Source organism: Dipodomys merriami, unplaced genomic scaffold (assembly GCF_024711535.1).
Source record: "Dipodomys merriami isolate MVZ:Mamm:240054 unplaced genomic scaffold, mDipMer1.0.p SCAF_3, whole genome shotgun sequence".
NCBI classification, from domain to species: Eukaryota; Metazoa; Chordata; class Mammalia; order Rodentia; family Heteromyidae; genus Dipodomys; species Dipodomys merriami.
The window spans coordinates 51,138,040-51,161,716 of record NW_027204492.1 but is presented as its reverse complement, the minus strand read 5'-3'; the positions used below and the strand labels follow the sequence as shown (position 1 = coordinate 51,161,716).

Here is a 23,677-nt window from a genome sequence, read left to right as displayed (position 1 = left end):
ATTAGACATTTTTTGGGGAACTGTCCAAAATATGTTATTTTACTTAACTTTTTCCGTTTATGGACAGCAGGTAGAGAAAAGCTTCATCACCACAGGCATTATTAGTGGAATTAGGCATCAACAATGAGTAGTCTTTTGTGAATTCCAGTAGCAACTTTCATATTTTATTATATAAGAAAAGCTTGATTGCCATTAGGCTATCTACTTGTCAATCCAATTTTGACTAAACTTGGCTTTCCATAATTTCATTTCATTTGCTTTGCTTCAAATTTCTCTATTGATCAAGAGCAAAATTTTAAGGATTTCATATTTTGATCATTTCTAAATGTTTTTCTCTTTTTAGAATACATCTAAGCATACTCAACCTAATGGAAATTGGTTGATAGTTTATTTCTAATTAAGGAAGACATGAAGCAGTGTCTCTCAGATTTTTGTTGGGAGATGTGATCTTGCTATGTAAAAGAGACTGGTACAGAACTCACAGTTGTGAACCACCATATTCAGCTTCAGATATTTTGGAGTATATGATAGTAATATATATGCTTATGTTGGTACAAGTAAATGGGTTTATACCTGGCTGAATAATTTTATTTCAAAGGTATTTATCACATTACATAGAAAATGTAATTGTTTCTTTCCCTGCTCTTTCCTTGAACAAATGTTGAGGTACAATTGTCAATTTAAGCTATCTTAAAGCTAGAAAATGTAACAAGTATTCTGGACCATACACTCAGGAGAATAAAAATTCTTACTAGATTAAGATAAAATGTTTAATCATAGACTAATCACTGTAGCTACATGCCAAACCACAGTCTCCATTGGGGTAGAAAAAACTCATCGTAGAGACATTTGTTTTTGTCAGTCATGTAGGTTAGTGCTCTACTACTTTGAGCCACAATTCAAGCAAGTGAAATGCATTTTAAAAGTGACAAAGATGAGGAAGAACAGAGTCAAAATATTATCATTTGCACAATATTCAAAAAACTAGAATTTTTAATGTTATGATGCAAAATCAAGGAAGGAGTGATAAAGGAATAGAGTATTTACAACACATACCGTAGTTATCTGAAAATGTTTACAAGACCACCTTATAAAAAAATACAACTTGAAGGATACAAAGGGGAAGAATCATTATTAATTCAAATTATCCTTGAAGTATATATAAAGAAGACCTCCCTAACAATCAGAACTCTATCCAAGAGTGATGAATTTGTCTCACGCATGATTCTGAAATAAGTATAGAATTGTCAGAAGAAAGACAAAATTAACATTCAGTAAATGTTTAGATCACCCAAGGAATTACTCATTCATGAGATCATGCAGTTATTTGGTTTTCTTCTAAAGTAGCTAGGATGTATCATTCTTCAAGGATTGCATTCTGATAGTTGTTTCTTTTAACTTTCTAGTTTAAATTAATAATGTCTTGACAACACAATTGTAAATTAACATCTCATCCAATATCGCTCATTTAAAACTTATGTTTACCCATGATGTCCAATAACTTCGTGGTCTAAATATGGTAGTTAGTTTAATTACCTAATCACCAGAGAAAAATATGATCCCTAAACCTTTTGGTACTATTGTTGCCTTTGCTTCTTACAATCAACCAAAATTGCTGTTAAATTATCCATCATATTATCCACCCACAATTTTTGGTGGTTTATATAGAAATATACTCTTGCTGGCACCAGGGAAAACTTCAAATTGCAATTTGAAGTGTCCTAAAATATCCCAAGATGAATTTCATTGACTTTCTAGGTTTTATGTTTTTGGTTCTACTCTTTAATCCTCCTCCTCTAACTACCATTGCAAACCTATTCCTATGTGGAATAAGATGTTACTTATTGACAACTTACGAACAAGGTCTTTGTACCAGACCAGTAGATATACAACGTGGGTTAAATAGATTTTCCTTCATGACTCCTAAAACACATATAACTATACTTCACTCCTTTTCTAAGTAATACGGCTACATCATTCTTCTTTTAAAATCGGCTTCCCTAAATTTCAAGGTTCTATCTTAGAGTATTAAAACATTCAGTACCTAGAAGGTAATGCATACTTCTGTTGAATCCAATTAATGGATTAAACTTCTTGTTTCTAGATAAGGAAATCAGATTTAAATTTAGTTTCTTTTTTTTTAATTTTTTTATTGTAAAGATACTATACAGAGGGTTACAGTTACATGAGTGAGGTAATGAGTACACTTCCTCTTGAACATTGTTACCCCTTCCATTGTTTTCTCCCCACCATCCCCTCCCTCCCTCCCTTCCCCAAGGTTCTTTTTTTTTTTTTTTTTGATTGTGATTAAGTGATTACATAATTTCCGGAAATTCACAGTATTGTGGAATAATGATGCTCATTTAAAGTCACAAGTTCATTCTAACTTTCCTGGATCAAATTGTCTATCACAGTCTGTAATATATAACGGTGCTCACATGTTATATACCATATATGTGATCAGCAGCATGGGGATATTTGGTAGTGGTTCAACCAGATGAGTGGGAGTTCTTTGTTTCTTAAGTCCTGTTAGTTTTGTCATATCACCTAACATTTTGGATTTAGCATCCACTTATCAGGGAGACCATGTACTGTTTGTCTCTTTGTCCTTGGCTTTCCTCGCTCAACATGATTCCTTCTAGCTCCATCCATTTCCCTGCAAATGCCATTATTTTGTCATTTCTAATGGCTGCATAATATTCCATTGTGTATAGATACCACAATTTTTGGATCCATTCATCTGTGGTGGGGCATCTAGGTTGTTTCCATATCCTAGCTATTGCGAACAGTGCTGCAATAAACATGGAGGTGCACGTGTCCTTGTATATTGGTTCCTGTTGTTCAGGGTAGATGCCTAGAAGTGGTATGACTGGGTCGTAAGGAAGGTCAATCTTTAGCTTTCTAAGGACCCTCCAGACTGCTTTCCAAAGTGGTTGTATAAGTGTACATTCCCACCAGCAGTGTAATAGGGTTCCTCGTTCTCCACATCCCCTCCAGCATTTGTCATTGGCTGATTTGTGGATGTGGGACATTCTGACTGAGGTAAGGTGGTATCTCAGGGTTGTCTTTATTTGCATTTCCTTCACCATCAGGGATGATGAACATTTCCTCATGTGTTTCTTTGCCATTTTTATTTCTTCATTTGAGAAGTCCCTCTTTAGTTCCCTTGCCCATTTAGTAATTGGTTTGTTAGGTTTGGGAGGGATTAGTTTCTTGAGTTCCCTGTATATACAGGATGTTAACCCCTTGTCTGATATATTGCTGGTAAATATTTTTTCCCAATTAGTTGGTTGTCTTTCTAGCTTGGTTGCGATAGCTTTATCTGCGCAGAAGCTTTTTATTTTAAGGTAGTCCCATTTGTCGAGTCTCTCTCCAATTTGTTGTGACCCTGGGACTCTGTTCAGGAAGTTCCTTCCTGTGCCTATTAGTTCAAGTGTCTCTCCTACTCTGTCCTGCAGTAGTTTCAGAGATTCAGGTTTAATGTTAAGGTCTTTAATCCATTTTGAGTTGATGTTGGTGCATGGTGATAGGCTGGGGTCCACTTTTAGTTTTCTGCATGTGGCTGCCCAGTTTTCCCAGCACCAGCGGTTGAAGAGGCTGTGTTTCTTCCATTGTATGTCTTTGGCTCCTTTGTCGAATATCAGCTGGCTGTAGGCCTGTGGATTTATTTCTGGATCTTCTATTCTGTTCCATTGGTCTTCGGGTCTGTTTTTGTGCCAGTACCATGCTGTCTTTGTTATTATAGCTCTGTAGTAGAGTTTGAAGTTCGGCATGGATAGCCCTCCCATATTGTCTTTATCCCCTAGAATTGTTTTGGCTATTCAAGGTCTTTTGTTGTTCCATATGAATTTTTGGACTGTTTTCTGTATTTCAGTGATGTACGTCATTGGGATTTTAATAGGAATTGCGTTGAATTTGTATATTAGTTTTGGAAGTATTACCATCTTTACTATATTAAGTCGGCCTATGCAGGAGCATGGGAGGTCTTTCTATTTCCTCGTGTCTTCTGCAATTTCTTTCTTTAACTTTTTATAGTTCTCATTAAATAGTTCTTTTACATCTTTGGTTAGGTTAATTCCTAAATATTTTATTTTTGGGGAGGTTATTGTGAATGGGGTTGCTCCCTTTATTTCCCTCTCTTCCTGTACATTATCAGTGTATAGGAAGGCAACTGATTTTTGTGGGTTTATTTTGTATCCTGCTATTTTGCCGAAGTGATTTATGATTTCTAAGAGTTTGGGGATGGAGTTTTTGGGATCGTGGAGGTATAATATCATGTCGTCTGCAAAAAGGGATAGTTTAACTTCTTCTTTCCCTATGTGGATCCCTTTAATGTCTTTTTCTTGCCTTATTGCCCTGGCTAAGGGTTCTAGGACTATATTGAAGAGGAGTGGAGACAGTGGGCATCCTTGCCTTGTTCCTGATTTTAGGAGAATTGGTTGTACCTTTTCCCCATTGAGTATAATATTGGCTATTGGTCTGTCATAAATGGCTTTTATTGTTTTTAGAAATGTTCCTTCTATTCCTATTTTCTCCAGAGCTTTTAGCATGAATGAATGTTGAATTTTGTCAAAGGCTTTTTCTTTATCTGTGGCGATAATCATGTGATTCTTGACCTTGGCTCTGTTGATATGTTGGATTACATTTATTGACTTACGTATGTTAAACCATCCCTGTGTCTCTGGGATGAAGCCTACCTGGTCATAGTGAATTATTTTTTTTTATGTGTTTCTGGATTCTGTTAGCTAGAATCTTGTTAAGGATCTTTGCATCTGTGTTCATCAAGGAGATTGGCCTGCAATTCTCCTTTTTGGTTGGGTCTTTGCCTGGTTTGGGGATGAGTGTGATATTGGCTTCGTAGAATGAGTTTGGGATAGCTCCCTCCTTCTCTGTTTCTCTGAAGAGCTTGAGGAGTATGGATACTAGTTCTTGTTTAAAGGTCTTATAGAATTCTGCTGTGAATCCATCTGGTCCTGGGCTTTTTTTTGTTGGAAGAATTTTGATAGCTTCCTGTATCTCATTATAGGATATTGGCTTATTTAATTGGTTAACTTCTTCTTTGCTCAGTTTGGGAAACTTGTATTTCTCTAAAAATGCATCCATTTCTGCCTGATATTCTTCCTTTAGAGAGTATAGCTTTTGAAAGTAGTCTGTTAGAATTGTTTGGATATCTTGGGTACATGTTGTGATGTTTCCTGTGGCATCCCTAATCCTATTAATATGGGTTTCCTCTCTTCTTTTTTTAATTAATCTAGCCAATGGGCCATCAATTTTGTTTATTTTTTCATAGAACCAGCTTTTTGTTTGGTTTATTTTGGTTATGGTTTTCTGATTTTCTAATTGGTTAATCTCTGCTTTTGATTTGATTATCTGGCTTCATCTAGTAGCTTTAGGTCCCATTTTTTCTTGTTTTTCTAGCTGTTTTAATTGCGACATGAGATTATTTACTTGGTCTGTCTCCATTCTCTTGATGTGGGCACTGAGGGCAATAAATTTGCCCCTCAGGACTGCTTTTGCTGTGTCCCACAAGTTTCTTTGTGAGGTGTTTTCATTTTCATTAGTTGTAGGAAATGCTTTATTTCTTCTCTGATCTCTTCTGTTATCCAGGCATTGTTAAGGAGTGTGCTGTTCAATTTCCATGTATTAGAGAAATTTCTGCGGTATGCATTGTTATTAGAGCTGGCTTGATTCCACTGTGGTCAGATAGGATACAGGGGATTATGTCAATCCCTTTGTATTTGCTTAAGTTCCTTGCATGAACTATGATATGCTCTATTTTGGAGAAAGTTCCGCGAGCTGCTGAGAAGAATGTGTAGTGTGTTGTTTTAGGGTGAAATACTCGGTAGATGTCAGTTAATTCCGCTTGGAGTATGGCCTCTCTTAATTCGGTAGCTTCTTTGCCAATCCTCTGGTTGGTAGACCTGTCCTTTTTTGAAAGTGGTGTGTTAAAGTCTCCTAGTATTATCGTATTGGGATCTATTTTATTCTGTAAGTTTGAGAGCATTTGTTTGACATATCTGGGTGCACCAATATTTGGGGCATATAAGTTGATGATGGTTATATCCTCCTCTTGGATTGTTCCCTTTATTAATATGTAGTGTCCGTCCTTGTCTTTCTGTACTGATTTTAATGAAAAGTTGATTTTGTCAGATATCAGGATAGCTACACCTGCTTTCTTACTGGGGGCGTTTGATTGATAGATACTTTTCCACCCCTTCACTCTGAGTTTGTTTGTATGTTTGGCTGAGAGGTGGGTCTCCTGAAGGCAACAGATGGATGGGTCTTGTTTTCTGATCCAGTCCTCAGTTCATTTTAATTGGCAAATTCAGCCCATTTATATTAAGAGAAATTATAGAGAGATGCATTGTTGTCCCTGCCATTCCGTTTTCCTAAGTTTTTCTTCTTTCCTTTCCTCCTGTGCTTGCTCAGTTCGACTTTGAGTAACGCCTGTTTGGGGCAGGCCCCAGTTCCTGGTTGCTTTCTTCAGGTTGTGTCCCCCTCTTAGAATTCTTTGTAATGCTGGCTTAATGTTTATGTATTCATTTAGTTTTTCTTTGCTATTAAAAGTTTTCAGTTCTCCATCAGATGTGAATGCTAGCTTTGCCGGGTATATTAGTCTGGGTTGGCAGTTATTGGCTCTCAGGGCTCGTATGGTGCTTTCCCAGGCTTTTTTTGCATTCATTGTTTGTGTGGAGAGATCTGCAGTGATTCTTATTTTTTTCCCGTTGTAGTATAGCTCCTTCTTCATTTTTGCTGCATGCAGGATTGTTTCCTTATTATTCAGATCTATCATTTTTACTATAATGTGTCTAGAAGTGTTTTTCCTGGGGTCTTGCTTGTTGGGTGTTCGATAAGTTTTTGTGATGTAGTTAAGATGGTCGTTTTTGAGGTGGGAAAAATTTTCATTGATTATCTTGCTAAATAGGTGTTGCATTCCCTTGCACTGGAATTCCTCACCTTCGTCCACTCTGATTACGCGAAGGTTAAATTTTTTAGCATTATCTGCTTGCTCTTGAATTTCCCTTTGGTTTAATTTGAGTGATTTTTCCATATTTGTCACTTTTTGGTCCAGTTGGTGTATTCTGTCTTCTGTATCTGACACTCTACCTTCCATTTCATTCACTCTGTTGACAGTGGCTTCTATTGTGGTTTTCATGGAGGAAATGGATCCCTTTATGGATTGAATGTTGGTTCTCAGAGTACTGATCTCACCTCTCAATGAGATATGCCTTACCTCTAATTTGGCGTTTATCTCACATCTTACTGAGGTTTGTGCAGCTTCTATTTTTGCATGCATCTCTTGTTTGATACCCTGTATCTCTTTTGATAGTTCATCCTTGTGCTCTTTCAATTTCTGATCAATTTCTCGCTTTATTTCTTGAGTCATTGCCTCCAGCAACCCTTGGATGTAGCTCTTGTCTTCCATTCCTGCTTTGCTCCCACTGGGGCTCTCCCCTGCGTGGCTGCTGGCTTTTGAGGTGAGCTTGCTGTCCTGGGTGGTGGTAAACCTTGTGATTTTTCTCTGTGATTTTCGCATGGAGGTTCAGGAGACTGCTCTTCAATTTTGTTTTGGTGTGTCTGTCTTTGCTTGGTTGCTGATTCTGTATTGGTAGAGAGAGTCTGTGCCTGATCTGGGTTCTGTTGGGAGCCTATTTCCAGCTGCTATTCTGACTTACTTAGGATTCTCAGCTCTCTGCTGTAGATTGCTGGCAGTTCCCGCCTTTGGAAGGGTTGAGCAGCCTAGACTGCTTGTGTTTGCTCCTACGGGTGCTCTTGTGAAGAACAGATGCTCTGGATGCACTCTCCCAAATACTGGAGTCTGCTATGGGCTCCTGATGTGTTTTTTTTTGTTTGTTTTGGGCTGGTTGTGGGCTTGAACTCTAGGTTTGGGTGCTGTCCCTCAGCTCTTCAGCTCAAGGCTGGCACCCTACCATTTGAGCCACAGCACCACTTCTGACCCTTTTTGCTTTTGTGATGCTGAGGAATCAGATCCGGGGCCTCATACATCCAAGACTATCACTCTATTTCTGAGCCGCCTTAATAGTCTGAGCTCCTGCTTACTATCAGGTGCTGGCAGCCTGTATTGCCCAATTCCCAGTCTAGGGTATATGGGTGGAGTTTTGGTGGGTTTTGGGCTTCTCTTGTCCTGGGCCTCCAGGTCTTTTGTTGTCACAGGCATGCTTCCTGGGGAGTGTTGTTTCCTGGTTTTCTCCCCTCTGTTGAGGCGTATATGATCAGCTTTTTACTTCAGTTGGGAGGAGTTGGTCGTGTTGTTCAGGCACCGGATCCCCGGGCCTGGCTCAGCCCCAGCCTGGAGCGCGCTCGTTAGGCCTGTGCTGATGTGTATACCACCTAGGTTATACAGCCTGGGGGACACAGTTCAAATTTCTTCTACTGTTGGTAGTCTTGACCCAGGGGTGCTGTTCCTGGCTTGGGCATTTAAGCTCCCTTCCAGGGGCACTCTTGCTCTAGCCTGGCCAGCTGAGTGTGCTCCAGGGGCTGGTGGAGCTCTCAAACAGTTCCCAGTTTTAGTGGGTCCTGTGGTCTGGGTGTTGGGGTAGGGAGTCTAGGTCAGGGTCTGGGAATTCCCTCCAGCTCTGGTCTCCCTTGAGGGATACACTTCCCCTGTGGGGTGCTCACCCTGGAGCTGGTTGTTTCTGTGTGGTGTAGGTCGTCAGTTGTTGTTGCAATCCGAGTTCAGTTGGGGTGGTTGCGGGCTGGGTTGGGCGGTGCTGGCTCTGTGTGATTCTTTTTTGTCTCTGCCTCTGTCAAAGCTGTCAGGTCAAAAGTGTCCACGCTCAGGCAGCTTCTTCGCGGTGCCTCTGGGGCCCGGGCGGCCCCGCCGGGTCATTGCGCTCATGATCGGGTGGGTGGTCTGCCTAGAGGTCCCTTTGTCGCGCTGCTGGTGCCTAGCGGCTTTGGCGGGAAGAAGCCTCTCTGCTCCAGTGGAGAGTGAGGGGTGGGCGTGGGATCCTCGTGGAGACTCCCGGCTGGTAGGTTTCTCTGTTCCTGGCGATCCGCTGTTCTGCAAACTGGTACCTGGTGATCTGCAAGCGGCCCCCTGTGTGTCTGGGGCTCCGGCAGCCCCCGCCGTGCCGGCTGGCCGGCGGCTTGGGGGAGGGGTCTTCGCTTTTCTCTGTTCTGAAATCCTTTTTTTCATCTCTTTCTTTTTTTGTTATTCTCCGCCTCTGGTTTTTCTCTGAGTGTTCGTCTTTTTGTTGTTGTCGGTCTCTTTGGGAGATTAAGCGTTGGTACTCGAACTCTCTTTTTGGTTGGAGAGAGCTGTGGCGTTTCCCTACTGCCCCATTGACATCTTGGTCCCCCCTCCTAAATTTAGTTTCTTGAATTAATACTGTACCACTCTAAGAAAACTGTTTTAACCCTTTCTCCTCTTTGAGATGCATGGTATTTTATTAGCAATTCTTTACTTTCCAAATACCTACTTCATAACAGAATTAAACTTATTTATTTTCTCTGAGTTAACTGCTTTAAAACAGGGATAGAAACAGTATAGAGAAGAAATATATTGTGCTTTGGATCAAAATGATAAAACAGAATGTATATTTTGAAACATTTAGAAAGAGAATAAAGCTAGGAGATAGAGCTATTGTGATTATCTCTCATCAGTCTGATAAACTTGTACTTGGAAAATGTCCTTTGGAGCAAAGTAGTTCCACCATAAATTCTTGGATTGATTATATGAATTAGGTATAAGTTTAATGAGAGTAATGTCAGTTATTACCAACAAGTATTTTAAGTGGTGAGTTAGTTTTAGAGATAAGAACATGACTCAAAACAGTTCACTGAATAGTTAAGCATTGTTCACACACACACACACACACACACACACACACAATGAGTGAATAGTTAAGCATTGTTCACACACACACACACACACACACACAATGAGTGAGAATGGTATGTTTATAAATATATAATGATTTGTGTAATCAACTTGTATACATGTAAGAAAAAATAGAAGAGTTGTTACCAAAATATGCATAAATTACTATTGTCCCAGAGACTTGAATATATAAAGAACATAACATTTGATATAAAAATATAAAAATTTAGGGAAATGCAAACAATGAAATTTCCTTGTTTTAGGTATATTTTTGAAAGAAAATAAAATCAGTATATTAAAGAGCTTCCTGTTTGTTTTATTTATTTTTTTGTCAATTGTGAGGCTTGAACTCAGGGCCTGGGCACTGTTCCTGAGATTTTTTTTTTTTTCTCAAGTATAGTACTCTATCTCTTTGAGACATAGATTCACTTCCAGTTTTCTGGTAATTAATTGGAAATGACTCACTCAGACTTCCCTGCCCTTTAGATCTTCATATCTCAGCCTTCTGAGTAGCTATGATTTGCAGGAGTGAGCCATAAGTGCTATCTGTATCTCCATAAGCATTGAATAATTATTCACACAGCCATAAATATCATCAATATTTATGTTCATGTACAAATGAATGCCTAAAATATGACATAGACAGTGGGATATTAGTTATGTAAAAACAAAACATTGCCATCTGTAACAATAGGCCTAAATATGAAAACTATTATGCTCAATTCAATGTTCCAGACACCGGAGAAGTAATGCATAAAATTATTTATTTATGAGTTCTACAAAAGGAGAACTCATTAAAAACAGAGTATAATGTGTTGGTAGCCAACTTAGTCAAGTGCCAGTGGCTTGGGTCTATAATGTTTGCTACTTGAGAGGCTAAGAAACGGAGGAATGTAAGTCAAGACTAGCCCAGTCAAAAACTGCAATGACATCCCTCCTCACACCACAGCTGGAAATATTAGTACACACATTTTATTTCAAGCTACAGGGGATGTGGAGGAAGGTAGGTTGAGAGAATCATGGGTCCATGCAAGGATGGGCAGAATAGTCTTGAAACACCATATTAACTGAAGGAAGTTGCAAATGGTAGCACATTCTTTTGATCTCAATAATGACATGAGTCATAAACAAGGTCGATCATGGCTTAGGCATATTTCCTAAAATAACCAGCAGAACCAGGCTGGAAGCATGGCTCAAGTGATAGAGCACCAGTTTAGCAAGAACAAAATCCTCAATTCAAACTCCAATACTGCCAAAAATAGAGCAAATCCCTCAGTTAAAGATGATAAGGTCTCATTTTCTTGACCCATTCATCTACTGAGGAGCATCCAGCTGGTTCCATATCTTAGCTATGGTAAATAATGCTACTATAATCAAATTTGTGATGGTAGCTTTAGTATAGCCTTGTTTGTGATCATTTGGGTAAGTACCCAAAAGGGGGATTGCTAGGTCATAGAGGAGCTCTTTATGGAGACTTTTGAGGAACCTTCATACTGCTTTCCAAACTGGTTGAACAATTTTACACTCCCACCAACAATATGATAGGGTTACCTTTTGGTCACATCCCTTCCAGCATCTGTTGTTAGATTTCTTGATTTTAGCCATTCTAACTTGGGTGAGGTGGAATCTCAGTGTTGTTTTGACTTGCATTTCTTTTATGGTTAGAGAAGTTCAGTATTTCTTTATGTGTCTTTTGGCCTGCATCTTGTATATACATTTTTCTGGCTTGCAGAGCAGAAGGAAAATATCAAAATGCTTAAATAAGGATACAGGTTGACCAATTGTATCAATGAGATGTACAGTACACTATGTTGAACGCAAACTTTACAACCTCCATGGGTGGGAGCAGAGGGGGGGAGGGAGAAAGGGGAGGGGAGTTGTGGAGGTAGGAAGGGAAGGGATGACAGGCGTAAAACAGAGGAGATAATAATGCTAGGTAAGAAATGTCCTCATTACCATACTTATGTATTATAACCCTGCTGTACTGTATTTTCACAATTAAAAACATATAAGATATTAAGGCCTGATGTGCAGAATGAGTGGATGTTCACATAGCTGTAGCATCAGCCTGAACAATTTGAAATGTCCTTCAAAATAACATATCATCAAGATTTTATTTTCACCTAACTTACTAACAAGTCAAAAAGTAAAAGTGGGTAAGAAGTTACTATGGAAAATGACAGCATTGGGGGAGTCCAGGAAGATGGCAGAGGAGAAGCTGGAGTCTAAGTAAGCTCTCGCATAGAAAGCAGTTTTAGAGTTCCAGTGAACAGTCCTAAGTCAGAGAATTACACCAAGTGTGCCATCACAGGATAGAGAGTTAGGCCAGAGAAGGAAACCCAGGAAGGAGACACTTCTGAGCACTTGCCAGCAGCCGCGGTGGTGGCGGCAGCTGTGGCGGTGGCGGGCAAGCGCAGACGCCATACCTGAGCAACAGAGAGTCCGGGACAAAGGAGCCAGAAGCAGCAGGCGAGCGGATTCTACTCAACACCAGCAAGAACCGACACGGAGCAAACATCTTCATCCTGCAGTTCGCAGACCAAAGACGACCCAGGAACTAAGACTCGGCATGAGTAGAAGCCTGACATCCTCACTCCTCCTCAGGGAGCAGAGGAGGGAAGGCCACCCCTCGCCCCCCCAGCACCGGTGACCTCAATCTTGGATACCGACAAAGCTCTGAGGAGCTGCTAGCTCCAGCTCAGTCCTTGGAATAAAACGAGTCATTTAGCAGGTCACAAGAACTTAACGGCGGTTTGCCCTGCCAGACTCAGCTCCACCCAGTGAAAAGTCACCCAGCTCGGAGGATATTACAATTCTAAATATCTATGCGCCAAACAATGGAGCACCCAAATTTATCCAAGAAACACTACTTTCCCTCAAATCCCATATAACTCCAAAGACATTAATTGTTGGGGATTTTAACACACCACTCTCCCCACCAGATAGATCAATCCTGCAAAAACTCAACAGAGAAACTGCAGATCTAAATAGCTGCATAGGTCAACTAGATTTAACAGATATCTACTGAACATTTCACCCAGCAGCATCAGAATACACGTTTTTCTCAGCAGCACATGGAACATTTTCCAAAATAGACCACATATTCGACCACAAAGCAAACTTGTCCAAATTCAGTAACATTGAAGTTATACCTTGCATCCTCTCTGACCACAAGGGAATAAAATTAGAACTCAACACCAAAAGCCACCGAAAAAGTCTGGTATAACATGGAGGCTGAACAACACACTGTTGAATCACGAGTGGGTCATGGAAGAGATTAGAAAGGAAATTCAAATGTTCATGCTATTCAACAAAAATGAACACACAAATTACCAGCTCCTCTGGGACACAGCAAAAGCAGTACTCAGAGGCAAGTTTATAGCTCTGAGCTCCTACATCAACAAATTGGAGAGATCTGAAACCAACAATTTAATGACACATCTAAACCTCCTTGAAAAAGAGCAGCAAGATAAACCCCAATCCAGTAGACAGAAAGAAATAATTAAAATTAAATTAGAATTAAATGAATTAGAATCCAAAAAAAAAACTATAGAAAGAACCAACAAAACAAAGAGTTGGTTCTTCGATAAAATTAACAAAATTGACAGACCCTTAGCAAATCTTATCAGAAAAAGAAGAGAACACACCCAAATAAATAAACTCAGAGACGAGAATGGAAACATCACCACGGAAAGAACCAAGATTCAAAATATTATAAGGGAATATTTCTCAAAACTTTATGCTAATAAGTTTGAGAACTTGACAGAAATGGACCTTTTCCTGGCAAATATTGACATGCCAAAACTAAACCAAGATGAGTTAAACCATCTTAACAGGCCCATATCAAGTGTTGAAATAGAAACAGCAATAAGAGACCTTCCAGCTAAGAAAAGTCCAGGACCAGATGGTTTTACAGCGGAATTCTACAAGCCTTCAAAGCAGAGCTCACACCAATACTCCTCCAACTCTTCAATGAAATTGAAAGAGAAAGTTCACTACCGAACACATTCTATGAAGCCATCATAACCCTCATCCCAAAACCAGGCAGGGACTCATCAAAGAAAGAGAACTATAGACCTATTTCTTTGATGAACATTGACGCAAAATTTCTCAACACAATATTGGCCAACCAACTTCAACAATTCATCCAAAAAATCATACACCATGATCAAACAGGATTTATTTCAGGGATGCAAAGCTGGTTCAATATACGCAAATCAATTAACATTATTCATCACATAAACAGGAAGAAGGATAAGAACCACATGGTTATCTCAATAGATGCAGAAAAAGCATTCGACAAGATCCAACACCCCTTTATGATGAAGCTTTCGGAAAAATTAAGAATCCATGGAACATTCCTCAATACAATAAAGACTACATATGGCAAACCTACAGCCAGCATTACACTTAATGGTGAAAAACTAAAGCCATTTCCTCTTAACTCAGGAACAAGACAAGGATGTCCACTCTCTCCACTTCTCTTCAATCTAGGATTAGAATGCCTAGCTACAGCAATAAGACAAGATGCAGACATAAAGGGGATACAAATAGGGAAAGAAGAAATAAAACTCTCCCTCTTTGAAGATGACACGATCTTGTATTTACAAAATCCCATAGACTCCACTCCCAAATTACTCAAGCTGATTCAAAACTTTCCCAAAGTAGCATGGTATAAAATTAACCCCCCAAAATCAATGGCTTTTCTGTATGCCAACAATGAAAAAAGTGTGGCTGAAATTAGGAAAGCAACTCCATTTGTAATAGCCCCAAGAAAAATAAAATACCTAGAAATTAACTTAAAGAAGTGAAGGAACTCTATGATGAAAACTTTAAAATCTTGAAAAAGGAAATCAACACAGAACTTAAAAAATGGCAAAACCTCCCATGCTCCTGGATTGGAAAGATTAACATCGTGAAAATGGCAATACTTCCCAAGGCTATCTACAAATTCAACGCAATACCTATCAAAATCCCAACCTCATTCTTCAACGAAATAGAAAAGGCAATCCAAAAATTCATATGGAACAATAAAAGACCCCGAATAGCAAAAATGTTCCTCAACGGAAAGAACATTGCTGGAGGAATATCAATACCAAATTTCAACCTCTACTATAAAGCCATAGTAATCAAAACAGCTTGGTATTGGCATAAGAACAGACCTTAGGACCAATGGAACAGAACTGAAAACCGAGAAATGAACCTAGAGACCTATAGCCATCTTATCTTCGATAAGGGAGCTAAAACAATAGAATGGAAGAAAGACAGCCTCTTCAGTAAATGGTGCTGGCAAAATTGGTTAACTACATGTAGAAAACTAAAGCTAGATCCTTATATATCACCCTGCACCAGAATCAACTCCAAATGGATCAAAGACCTCAGAGTCAAATCAGACACTCTGAAAACATTACAGGGTGGAATAGGAGAAACCCTAGGTCTCCTTGGCTCAGGCCGAAATTTTCTGAATAGAGACCCGGAAACACAACAAATCAAAGATAGGTTGGACAAATGGGATTGCATGAAGTTGCAGAGCTTCTGCATGGCAAAGGACATAGCTAGCAAGATCAATAGAAAGCCCACGGATTGGGAGAAGATCTTTACTAGCCATACAACGGACAAGGTTTTCATATCTAAAATATACTTGGCACTCAAAAAATTAAATCCCCCAACAACAAATCCTCAAAGAAACAACTGCCTAATAAATAAGTGGGTGAAAGACTTAAAGAGAAACTTCTCTGAAGAAGAAAGAAGGATGGCCAATAGACACATGAAGAAATGTTCAACATCCCTAGCCATAAAAGAAATGCAAATCAAAACAACATTGAGATACCACCTCACTCCAGTTAGAATGGCAAAATCAAGAACTCTAACAACAACAGATGCTGGAGGGGATGTGGACAGAAGGGAACCTTACTTCATTGTTGGTGGGAATGTAAACTGGTTCAACCACTTTGGAAAGCAGTATGGAAGTTCCTCAATAGACTCCACATAGTACTCCCCTATGACCCAGCAATCCCACTTTGGACATTTACCCAAATGTTTACAAACAAGACCACACTAAAGCTACCAGCACAGCTATGTTTATTGCAGCATTATTTACCATAGCTAAGACCTGGAACCAACCCAGATGCCCCTCAGTAGATGAATGGAATTCTATGCCTCCATCAGAAAGAATGACATTGCCCCATTTGTTAGGAAATGGAAAAACTTGGAAAAAATTATATTAAGCGATGTAAGCCAGGCCCAAAGAAACATAGGCCCCATGGTTTCCCTTATTTGCAATATCTAGTGTATGTATGAGTCAAGTGGAAAAGGTCAGATAATGTGAAGTCAGGAAAATGAACCGTTAGATATGTATTTTAATGATTTTTTCTTTCATGCATGTGTTTCTAATGCATTTTTAAGATTATTTCTTTCTTGCTTTGTATGTCCCTCCCCCACAGTATAACCCCTGCTTTCACTATATTTGATGTCAGTATAACTTGTGGAGGAGATGGGGAAAAACAAGTCGTTTAAGGATACAAGTGGACCTGTTGCAACAATGAGAAGTACAAGTTGTCATGTCCAAAACGAACTTTACAACGTCGGTGCCGGGGGGGAGGGGGAGACAAGGATTGGGACTTAGGGGGGGTGGGCGGAGGCCTTGAAGGGATGTGAAGGGTAAACAAAGGAGGAGGCTACAATGCTTGGTAAGAAATGTACGCATTATCCTGCCCATGTAATTGTATCCCCTCTGTACAGTATGTTCACCAATAAAATACAATAAATTAAAAAAAAGAAAAAAAAAGAAAATGACAGCATTGTTCTTTTTATTAGTACAAACTGTCTTTGCCTTCAAATCAGTGATTTGAGCTCAATTCTGAAAAGAAAAATTCTATTCTTATAGGACATACAATGTCCAATAATTTCCTCTTTCATGCTTAATAATCGTGTATATGAGGAACCAATCTAATTTGTGGAAACAAATTGTTCCTTGTCGATATATCATTTCAACCCAAACCGAATATTTTATTCTTTTTTTTAAGTAGCAATAAAGATTATATAAAATTCAATTCATTATTTTACTGTTTCATGATTCCATTGGTAGGTGAGACTTAAAATACACAATGACATCTGCTTTAATTAGGTTGCTTTTCAAATTAAATACAATATAAATTTAGTATAAAATGCCACTCAAGGGAAATATTTCATTGGCAAAGACCATTAATAAAATTTAAAGTAAAATATCTTTGTAAAAAAAGTATAGATAACTTGTATTTTTGGTCAGCCCTGAAATTGCAGTGAGAAGGCTACAATAGTAGACTCCATATACAATGTGCTAGATGGCAAAATTATTACTGGACATTCAAATATATGTGTTAATATACAAAGTCCAATACACTTGGAAATACTAGGAAATAAATTAGATTTCTAGAATCCTATAGGCCTAAATGCCTAAGAAATTATTGTACAGATTGTGATGGTTGCCTTAAATATTCCTCATAGAACCTTAAATGTTTTTTTCCACTCAGAGTTTCTAACAATTCAAATCCATATTCTAAGTTTCCCCAAACTGAACATCAGACTAACTTTTACCCTATCATCTACCACTTCTCTCCACTTCTACTAAGAATAATGGGAAAGCTTGATATTTTCTAGTACGTGCACTATGTTTCATGATCAATACTGTACTCATAACTTTTACCTCTGGTTCAAATTCTCTACTCAAACACACACAGAAAAATGCACTTACACAGTACTCTCCTACCATGATACTGAAAATATTATTTTTGAGATTTTTACAAACTAGAGACTGAATAATTTATGTCCAGTTAAATTTCGTTATATCACTTAAATATCAGTGTTGGTTGTGAATATATATAAAATATTTTATGAGCTTTCAAATGTACATTATTATTATTATTGTGAAAATAACATACAGAGGGGTTACAGTTAGATGACGCTGAAAGACAAGAAGCCTAAGAGGTCAACCTGGAGGTTTAATTTGGACCTTACCCATCCAGTAGAAGATGGAATTTTTGACTCTGGAAATTTTGAACAATTTCTTCGAGAGAAGGTTAAAGTCAATGGGAAAACTGGAAATCTCAGGAATGTTGTTCACATTGAATGCTTCAAAAACATAATCACTGTTGTTTCTGAGAAACAGTTCTCCAAAAGGTATTTGAAGTACCTTACTAAGAAGTACCTGAAGAAGAAGAATCTTTGTGATTGGCTTCGAGTGATTGCATCTGACAAGGAGACTTAAGAACTTTGCTACTTCCAGATTAGCCAAGATGAGGATGGCTCAGAATCTGAGGACTAGTTGGCTTCCTGTGTCTGGCATTGCTTTTTTAGTAAATGATATGTAAAGAAGAAATGTCTAGACATACAATGAATAAAAATTATTGTATTTTAAAAAAAACAATTACATGGGCAAGATAGTGAGTACGTTTCTTATCATGCATTGTTGCCTCCTCCTTTTTTTCCTCATACCATCCATACCCCTCTCCATCCCTACACCCCCCCACCCCACCACCACCACTACCACCACCTCCACCCCCCACCCCCCCACCCCACCAAAGTTGTAAAGTTCGTTTTTTGACATAATGTCTTGTACATCTCATTGTTGTAATGGGTCTACCAGTAACCCTATTTAAACAGTTTGTTTTTTCCCTTCCCCTCCACAAATTACGTCAGCATCAAATACAGTAAAAGCAAGGCTTATACCCTGGGGGAGGTACATACAAAGCAACAAAGAAATCATCTTATAAATATGTTGCAAATGATCACAAGAACGAAAAAAAAAATTGAATCCTTATCTTGGGGTTCATTTCACCTAACATCAACTTGTCTGACAATTTCTGTTTGTCTCAGACATATACTAGTTATTGCAAATAAGGGAAACCATGGGACCTATGTTTCTTTGGGCCTGGCTTAATTCGCTTAATATATTTTTTTTCCAAGTCTTTCTATTTCCTAACAAATGGGGCAATGCATTCTTCCTGATGAAGGCATAGAATTCCATTGTGTATATATACCACATTTTCTTGATCCATTAATCTACTGAGGGACATCTGGGTTGGTTCCATATCTTGGCTATGGTAAATAATGCTGCAACAAAGACAGTTGTGCTGGTAGCTTTAGTATGGTCTTGTTTGTGATCATTTGGGTAAATGCCCAAAAGTGGGATTGCTGGGTCATAGGGGAGCTCTATGTGGAGTATTTTGAGGAACCTCCATACTACGTTCCAAAGTGGTTGAACAAGTTTACACTCCCACCAACAATGCAGTAAGGTTCCCTTTCTCCACATCCCGTCTAGCATCTGTTGTTATTTGAGTTCTTGATTATAATCATTCTAACTGGGATGAGGTGGTATCTCAATGTTGTTTTGATTTGCATTTCTTTTATGGCTAGGCAGGTTGAGTATTTCTACATGTGTCTATTGGCCATCCTTCTTTCCACTTATTTATTGGGCAGTTGTTTCTTTGAGGATTTGTTATTGGGGGATAGACCTTATATGTAGAGTAGTCTTAGAATTGCTCCTCCCATCTAACTAAGAATTTGCATTATTTGATTTGTATCACTTTCCTGCTTATCACCACTGCTAACCTCTGGAGATTATCTTTTTTTTCATTATTTGAGTTCAATTATTTTAATTTCTGTATAGAAGTGATAAATTTGATATTTTCAAAACATGAAATATTTTACTTATCATTAACACCTTCAGAGTCACAAATATCAATGTAAATGCAAATGACAGACCTACCTCTTTTTAAGCTCAATACTATTTCATTGCATACATTTGTGTGTACATTTTCTTTATCCATTTATTATTTTCAATATTTTAGTCATTGTGACTAATATTACAATGTACATTGTTATATAAGTATGTTTTTGAAATATGGAAACTTCTTCAGACATATACCCAGGAGTGAGTTTTTTGAGTAATATGGTAGATCTGTTTTTATAATTTTGACTATTTTTTATAATGTTTTCATTTATTTATATCCATATTAGCAGTACGCATAGTTTGATTATTGTCTACATCTTTATGAAAAATTGTGGTATAATTTATTCTCTCAAGTATCAGATGCTTAGTCTGTCACTATAAGAGGTACGAACTTTGTTAGATCTTTAAGGTCCTGTTTTTAAACAGGGGTTAAGTTACAGGTTATGGAACCTTAGCTTGCCTTTCTAATAAAGATGTTAGAAAGGTGTAATTCTGACTCCTTTACAGATTCCCTTTATTTTGTTAGTCCTTGGGCTTGAACTCCTGGCCTGGGCACTGCCCCTGAGCTTCTTTTGCTCAAGGCTAGCACTCTACCACCTAAGCCACAGCACCACTTCCAGCTTTTTATATTTATGTGGTACTTAGGAATCAAACCTAAAGCTTCATGCATTCTAGGCAACCACTCTACCAGTAAGCCACATTCCCAGGCCCTTCTCGATTTCTGTGGTTTCTTGTTTATCACGTATCTCTACATAATATTCATTGTGCATAGGATGCCATCCATTATGTTATACACCTAAAAGGAGCTTCAACAGAACAAAGAATATATCTGTCTAAATAATTGGTAATAAATATTCTTCCTCAGATATTTTATTACAGCCTTAGAACAAGACTTAATTCCACTTATAATAGTTTGTCTTGTTAAAGTAGGCATTGGAACAGGTAGAAGGTGACATCCCACTAAGGTATTAAATTGTATTTCCCAGGTGAGCATATTTTTCTTGTGCCAGACTGGGGCTTTCACTTAGATTCTGGATATGGCTTCTGAGGGCTAGTGATGTACCCCCTGAACTAGCGGTCCACTTCTAGCTTTTTTGATGATTAATTGGAGTTAAGAGTCACATGGATTTTCCTGCTGGAGCTGGCTTAGAATCCCGATTCTCAGATCTCAGCCTCCAGTGTCAGGAGAGAGCTATCAGCTCCTGGATGATTGCTGATTTCTATTAGTGTTTTTGAAATAAACTAACTGGAAATTTTCTTCTTTTGAATAATGTTTATTCAGGACATTTACTCATATTTTAAATGTCTTTTAAGAGATAACATACATTCTTCAAGATCATGTCACCATACCTCATCTACATCCCACCTTCTAATATTTACAATTACCTTATTTTTATAAACATTTTCCTTTAAATATTTCTTTTTTCTGGTTGTAGGGCCTGAAATCTGGACATGGGAGCTGTCCCTCAGCCTTTCAGGTTAAGGATAGCACTCTACCACTTGAGCCATAGTGCCACTTCTGACTTTTTCTGCTTATGGCGCTGAGGAATCGAACCCAGGGCCTCATGCATGCAAGGCAAACACTCTATCACTGAGCCATCTTCCTAGCCCCCCCCTTTTTATATATTTTTATATAGTAGTTCCTTACGAAATCTACAGATTCATTTGCACTGCATAAGTTATATCTTCATTCTGTTTGTTTTCTCGTTTGTTTTGCAGAAAACATTTTTAGATTGTGCAATAGAATTTGGTTTTTACTTTTGCTTATGATTTTGTGATCATACAAAATACATTTTCAAAAACATAAAGAAATATTTTTCTACATATTCTGGTAGTTTTGTTACTACTGTTCTGATCTATCTTTATTCTCAGGAACAATGCAATGCTATTCTCAATGATCAGGATAAAAACATCAATTTTAAGTATCCATCATTGGATGAATCTATTAACAAATTCTTGGGTTATGTGCACTAAAGAATGGTGCACAAGAGAAGAAGGAAGATGGTGGAGAAGCTGGGGGCTAAATAAGCTCTAACATAGAAACCAGTTTCAGTGTTCCAGTGGAAAATGAAAGGCTAGAGAGTCACACCAAGTGTGTCATCATAATACAGAGAGTTTGGCCAGAGAAGAAAAACTCAGGCAGCTTAGTTAAAGATACAGATTGCAGCAATCCTTGTTTGCAGCAGTGTCCAACTCTATGGCTGCTGCCACTGGCCACCATATCAATAGAGTGAGCCCAGGACAAAGGCACCAGAGGAGGTGTGCTAGCATATTCTACTCATCACCAGCAAGAACTGACAAAGATCAGAAATCTTCATCCTGCCGACCACAGACAGTAGCAGACCATGGACATGGATGTCCCAGAAACCAAAGGAAAGGTGTGAATACACCCAAGACATCCTCACTCCTTCTCACAGAGCAGCAGTGGGAAGTTAGGTTCACTCCCAAACACCGGAGAACTCCATCTTTGATACTGACACAGACGGGGCCAGAGCAGCTAAGACATAACTCAGTCCCTGGAATAAGACAATAGTAGCCATTCAACACATGAAGCAAGACTCAGGTCCACCCCTGGGGAAAGTTGCTTCTCCCAAGCAGAGGCAGCTTCCTGTGGGCGGGATAGACCCTCCCTTATTGGGTAAACAGAGCCATAGTCTACCTTACCCAGCTGCAGCACAGGCAGCAACTCCAGCCCTAGAGCAAATGGAAACTTGTTACACATAAATCCTGAGATTGGCTCCATGCTGGGTTGATTTAGTCTCCCAGGAAGTAGCCCACCAGGGTACAGATACAGATTGCTAACAGACCACAGACCTACCTACAACCTAGCTCCCCCACAACAACTCCAAGCTAGAGGAAATAGCAACCTCCATCTTTTGTGATACTCAAAGTAAATCACCCTCCCACTGAACTACCCTGGGATGAAGGACATAAAGTCACAGGTAAGGCAGAGATTCCTTCAGCCTGCTCAAACAAACTGATTGAAGAAACCACAAAAGCCACAGGAAAACCAAACACCACAAGCAAGCCTGACTCCACCAAGAGACTGGTTACAGACACATGGGAAACACAAGATCAAACCACCCCACCAAAAAAAAAAAGAAGAAATTTTTTTTTTTGGGGGGGGGTCCGGTTGTGGGGCCTGAACTCTGGGCCTGGGCGCTGTCCCTCAGCTCTTCAGCTCAAGGCTAGTGCTATACCACTTGAGCCACAGCACTACTTCCAGCTTTTTTCTTTTTGCTTATGTGGTGCTGAGGAATTGAACCCAGGGCCTCAGGCATGCAAGGCAAGCGCTCTACCACTGAGCCACCTTCCCAGCCCAAGAAATCTTTTCTCTACATAGTTTTTAAACTGTTGTCTATTTTTTTAATTTTTAATTTAAGTTTGTTCTTTGGTGAGATTTTTTTGCTGCTGTTTCTTTTTTCTATGTTCTCTTTATACTCTATTCCACTTTGATCCTCATTGGTTTTTTTGGCTTACTTAATTGCTATTCTGTTTATTCCCAGATATATACTTGTCTTCAATGATTAGACCTTATGCTTCATTGTGTGCATACTTAATTCAGATATTGATTACTAAATTCACAAACTCCCAGCCTTAACTCCATTAACTGTAGAATTATTACTTTATACTTATATAGTTTTTAAGTGTTTAATTTTACTTTTTTTTTAAAATATGTTGTGGGGCTTGAACTCTGGGCTTGGGGGCTGTCCCTGCTCTCTTCAGCTCAAGGAGAGCATTCTACCACTTGAGCCACAGCTCCACTTCCAGTTTTCTAAGGGTTTATTGGAGATAAGTGTCTCACGGAGTTTCTTGCCTTAATTTTTTTTTTCCTTTTTCTTTTTCTCTCTTCTTTCATTCTATCCCTTCCCCCTCTCTGCAATGCTCTCTTTTTCCTTCCCTACATTCCTCCAATCTTATTTTATTCTAACAATTCTCCAGAAACCTATTATTTTCTGGTCTGCTCACTCCTTCTTTGGTTTTTCATAGCCCATTAATCCTTAATTGTTTCTTGATGAACTAGATTGTATCCATTGAATTAGATTGCAACTTTACTCATTTTGACTGAGTCAAACAATCTGTGCAACTACAGGGCTCTGATTGATGCTTGCCTTAAAATAGTG

At 38.7% G+C, this 23,677-nt stretch overlaps 1 pseudogene; it reads left to right on the top strand.

The window, feature by feature from the left end:
* The first annotated feature begins 17,780 nt into the window (after positions 1-17,780).
* On the top strand, positions 17,781-18,104 carry LOC138839468 (ribosomal protein eL22-like pseudogene; annotated as a pseudogene).
* The last annotated feature ends 5,573 nt before the right edge of the window (positions 18,105-23,677 follow it).